Here is a 6,000-nt window from a genome sequence, read left to right on the forward strand (position 1 = left end):
AAGGGCGTTATCAAGACGTACCTGCCACTGAAGTCCAGAGAAGCACGAGGCAATGTTCCCCATGCTGCCTATACATGTATGACACTGACGTTCACCACTCTGTGTGTTCCAACTGGTATGACTAAATCAAAACCTCTAAGCTATATGTGAGCACAGCGGGATGCCCCGGCACGAGAGGGGACACAACGTCTCACTCTCTCTCGCAATAGCTTCAACCAAAGATTTAGGAATTTCGGATTCTCGGATTTCAAAACTGATATAAAGGCGGAGTTTGGCAAAATGGTGTGTATGTAAAAGAGATTATAATAGACCTATGTGGGGGTTATACCTCTTATCGTGCATTTAAAGTTTGTTGTCAAATACTATGACCAACAATAATAAAGAAATAACATCACAGCAGTGTCGATAATTGGCGTGTGGTCACAAACGCAACATGCGGTTCAGTATGCCTCTTACACATGTAGATAAGAGAGCCTGTTGAGTCAATAACCAAGCCAGCCCTTTCAAGGTGTCATGACTTATATGTTAGTCTTGCAACGAAGACAATAGACATGGGAATATTGTCCCAAAAATAGTCTTTTAAAAAGGATAATAGGTCTCAATCTAAATAAGTATCTAGAAATCATGACCATAGAATGGATCAGAACTTGATGTTAGACGTGTCAGCAATACGAAAATGTCCATGATTGGACTATAATTATGATTGGATCTTCTTCAGCTGTAGTCAAGTCGTCCACACGGACAGACGGACACACTATCATACCTCTTCCAAATATCCACTGCAAGGTCCACGTATCATGAATTTTGTTGACAATAATGTCACATACATTCTAATCGTTGACTTTCTTTGTTCCTACGCCTTGTAAAACATCTTTCAAACGCAGGTAATGTGATGATCAACAACATTTCTATTAACAGTTCGTTCGTTACATCAATTTCAGTTTCCAGAATTTCAGATGGCTAATGACAGAAGAACCCAATTAGTTATCACTTGCCCATTCTTCCCCGTGAGGGGCGGTAGGGTAGTCCAGTGGTTACAGTGTTCGCTCGTCACGCCTTAGACCCGGGTTCGAATCCTCACATGGGTTCAATGTGTGAAGCCCATTTCTGGTGCCCACCGCCGTGATATTGCTAAAATATTGCTAAAAGCTGCGTAAACATTACACCTTCACTCATTCTCTCTTCCCCGTGTACATATGAGGCAGAGTGACTAGTCGTTTCGAAGGACGGATGGATAATTAGCAGTTGCTCAACTTTAATGTCTCTCTGGGATGATAATTGTTATAATGTGGTCTCCAGCCAGAGCTGCACTACAGCGTTTCTATTGCTGTTGATATGTAGAATATCTGTGAAACAACTGAACATGTATGTTAAGCTAGGGCAGATAAAATGTGTAGCTCTAGATCTGAAGCCCAGATGACAGTAAATCATGCATGCTGACGGTATCTTATATAATTAGTGTGAAACGTAGCATGCAGAAAATGTAATCTTCGATTCGCTGATGTTATTATTCAGTCGCTCAGGAAAGATAAATTTCGTTGCACAGACCAAACCTAAGCACCCACCCATCGTCAGCTACACAGAATTATAATTCTACTACATTTGTTACATGTAGGTTACAGTCAACGTCGCATATCATATCACACACGAGGTGAAGAAACGATATATATATCCTGTTACTATATATGACATTTGTTCCTTTCTCAATACCAGCTTATCATCAGTTGGTGTGTGGCATTGTAAAGGAATGACATTTGGAAACACACGTACTTGACCTCATGGAATTCTTCAATTACGTCATCTTTAAATAAAACCCTTTCTGTAATTGGAATAGATCTCGACTAAACGCACATCATAAGCATGTGTTCAATGTGTTCAACTTCAGTAAAAGCAAAAGAAAACGCTGAACACAAATGAAATCATTGTACCGCTCTGTGCCGGTCAGTGGTGGTTAATATGGAAGGATGGGTTATCTTTCGTGCCAATTCTCGGGAAAGAGCAAAAGACTCCGACACATTCCTTGGTGTGTGGAACTCAAAAGTTGTAGACTTTTAAACATTTTTGATAGCCGTTAATATATAACAGTATAAATAACAATAATCACATCTTTACCAGTCTTTCATATGTACAAACACCAACAATATTGAGAAATTCGTGCATTCACATATACATGTGCACACATTCGAACACATTCATGCACAGGAAACATATGATGCAACCCCTGTCGTCCCTCTCTGATCCCAGCACATCCTTACCTTATGCCTGTATTATCAGCATGCTACACGTAGGTGACCTAACATTTTATTTCAGACACTTCTGTAGCGTCATGTCTTTACATATGATAGTATGTCCCACCACACTTAACATGCATGACACGAAGTATGACCCTTATATGTGTCACACAGTGATGGCCGTCTCTTTCACATGTACTGCAGTTGATAAAGAAGGCCTACCCGATATCTAAATCCTGACAAGCATGATCTAATATTCCCCATGATCATTTTCCCATCTTCGAATCCGCAGCGTGTGATATTGTGACACAGCTAACACAATGTAGCCAGCCCAGTTTATACATGCATAACTGATGGGGGGGGGGGGGGGGGGGGGGGGGACTCCCTTGTACAATTTACCGGCACACTGTAAATCTCAGACGTATGTAATCAACAAATTGCTGTCATTTCTCTAAATCACGGACTTCGGATTTCCGGATTTTCGGCTATGAATCGCCATGTCATTGAGTTACATAGTTGTCACAACGGGGGGGGGGGGGGGGGGGGGGGGATATTTTCATTCATACTCAGTGGTTATAGGCTGCTTATCAAATCTTCTCAATGTCAACACCACGTGGAGTAAGCTGTCTACTTCAGACGCCGTAAAAGCGTGTTTGATCATAGTATTGAGACGAGAGAAGCCATATCATTACCAATAAAACTCGTATATATGATTTGTTTCTTTTGTATATATGTGTGATGAGGTTTTATTTTACTCGAAAAGCATAAATTCGTGTGGGATAACACACAATATGTTGATGTTGAGCAGTATATCAATCAATATAAGTTATGGTGTATCAATTAATTGTCTCCTATCATGGGAATCCGGTAAAGTGGACAGGCACACTGACACGTATGCAGGATTTCTGCACTTTCCTCACTTTCTCCAGTAATAATGATGATATTAGTGTTAGATTGTCAGATGTTTTCCTGTCGTTTCCGGAGTGAATGAACTTTTCAATTTCATTCGAAAATATGACGCAATTTTGCATACTCTCACTGCAGATACTAATCTATCTATCGAACTAGGGACTATTCTGGTTTGTCTGAAATGGGGGTTGTCTGTGGGCACTACGCAATAAAACGAAACGAAACGAAACACACTTCGGGCAGCTATATGGCAGATAGTTCATGCAAGATGTGAACAAGACAATCCGACAATCCGACATAGCATATGACGTTTCGTTTGTTTGTCAAAATCAGTTCATAACACTGTGGTTGAGACAAGCAGTTAGTTCTAGGTAGGATACGGACTTCATGTTATACTACTCATCAGGCATTTAGTACAGGCTGCCCCCTGAGGTATATATGAAAACTAAGTGGTATTAAATGTAATGGAGATGAAGGAAACTCCCTTACAAACAACATGAAGGTTTATCTGAAAGCATACGACGCCGTTGGGTTCGGATGACACCAACACAGCTGAATGACCAACTCTGACCACCTGATTCGCTCCAGTCAGCTCTTGCAGCAATCATAGGATACTGGTGCCTTATTCATCACCGGATTATACACAGGGCAGATGTAATGTAGTATAATCACATGATCATCATCAGTAGCATAAGCTGGGACGCTTGGAACTACTATCAGACTGCCAGTAACACCACGTAGACTAACATAGACTCAAACATCCATATGTGCAATGTATAAATGAACAAAAAAACCTGTAGTTTTTTAAAGCAACATTTATTCGTGAAACATAAGGAAATATCAAACATGTACGCTATTCTTAACATATACTAGAGCAGTGAGTCGACAGTGTTGTTGTTATTTTAGGTGTGCACTACGAATGACACACTAAGTCGATGGTGATTGGAGAATGTTTAGTATGGCATCCATTTCGAGCGTACATCTACCTCTGCATCTCCACAACGCTCTGACGAGCACAAGGCCAGTGGCAGATCTGCCATTCCTCTCCTTCCACTTGGTGAGCATGTGTAAGGTCTGCATATAAAGTGAAGTTGGGTGTGAAACTTTGCCTTGTTCGATCACCACAAGATTGAGTCCAAGTTCGATTCCAATAGATTCAAACCCGATCCCAATATGATTTGCCACCAAGCTGACACCTTTCTGAGAAACAGGGATTCTCAGTCTTTCCTCATTTACAGGGCCTACAAAACAAATTAACATCACGTTTTATGATTTAAAAAATGTGAATGAAAATTATAGATGAGTTTGCGTTTTGAGTAATTTTGTTTTTGTCTTTACAAACTTACATTTTAACAAACACCTTACAAATCAGAACAGATACGGAAAGTATGTTGCGAGACATAGTACATCTTAATATATGCAGAGGAGAATACATATTCTCTCCACGTCTACAGTATAGCATATGTGTACTTAAGATATTATGCGACGTTCATATTGCATATTTAACATAATCAAATTGATCAAGATGAAAAGGACATATTCAATGACATTAAATAAACGAACCTGTCAATGTGACCAATGGATTATATGAACGGATCATCTGGGTGTGTGGCTGGTGAAGTCTCTGGAAGGGAGATGTTTATACCATCACATGTCATGTATAAAATTAAATGTTGCAAGCTTATGTCATATATACTTTTCGTGCTGTCATACACACACACACACACACACACACACACACACACACACACACACACACACACACACACACACACACACACGCACGCACGCACGCACGCACGCACGCACGCACACACACACACACACACACACACGCATACACGCACACACACACGCACACACGCACGCGCGCACGCACGTACACACACACACACACAGAAATAAAGACAGACTGTATAAGACCATGCAACCACAAACGTGCACATCGACATGCAAACAATGAGCTCGTTAGTTTCTAATAATTAAAGTTCACCTACCCGATACCCAAATCCGGACCAGCATGACACATAATTCCCCATTGTCGGCTCTGTACATACGTTTTACCCTCTGCTTTACTGATCTGCTGTCCGTTCAATCGCTTGCTCTTTATATGTAGGCTTTGTGAAGGGGATTTCCCTAAACTTGTCGACAAAAATTACTGTTGCAGATAAGCGGCCGCGAGTTTATCGACGGGCGTTTATTGAAGCAAGACGCGAGAACGCGAGGTCTTTCCCAGGGTGTAGCAACTAAGAAGACTGAGAGGTAATGCATGCTATACATCATAAATCCGAAAATCCGACTTGTTGTACATTCACTTCACAATGTCAACTAGTTAGCGGAAACGTCTTTAGGCTGTGTGTGTGTGTGTGTGTTTTTTTGGTTTTGTGTTGTTGTTTTTTGGTGTGTTTTTTTTGTGTGTGTGTGTGTGTGTGTGTGTGTGTGTGTGTGTGTGTGTGTGTGTGTGTGTGTGTGTGTGTGTGTGTGTGTGTGTGTGTGTGTGTGTGTGTGTGTGTGTGTGTGTGATGAGTCAGTTCGCATTGAGAGCTCAGTGGGATATAACAACATAGCGAAGAGCTTCACTTGAACTGATTGTGAAGGCTGTACAGACAGCAGTTGAATCATCTCACATCAACTACCTACACATCAAGTTGTGATTAAAGTGACATGCGTGATAAGAAAGGAATATCTGCTATACTCTCATCCTGTTGAATTGAATGTACTGGTTACAAAGAGGAATATAGAAAATGGCTATAGTGTACAACAATGTCACATTATCCCAAATAGACTCAATATATTATGTTTTAGATATGATACTAACGTTACAGTTGATGAAGTGTTATTATTAAATAACTGACAATTG

At 40.7% G+C, this 6,000-nt stretch overlaps 1 long non-coding RNA gene across 1 annotated transcript; it reads right to left on the bottom strand.

Annotated features, from left to right (window-relative positions):
- Positions 1–4,301: 4,301 nt before the first annotated feature.
- LOC125376914 lies at positions 4,302–5,447 on the bottom strand. Its single transcript, XR_007219375.1, has 3 exons — positions 5,138–5,447; positions 4,704–4,764; positions 4,302–4,381 (listed from the first exon to the last, which is right to left on the bottom strand). It is a non-coding gene; the product is annotated as an uncharacterized LOC125376914 (long non-coding RNA).
- Between the last annotated feature and the right edge of the window lie 553 nt (positions 5,448–6,000).

This window comes from Haliotis rufescens, unplaced genomic scaffold (genome assembly GCF_023055435.1).
Source record: "Haliotis rufescens isolate VD_foot unplaced genomic scaffold, xgHalRufe1.0.p SCAF_8, whole genome shotgun sequence".
NCBI classification, from domain to species: domain Eukaryota; kingdom Metazoa; phylum Mollusca; class Gastropoda; order Lepetellida; family Haliotidae; genus Haliotis; species Haliotis rufescens.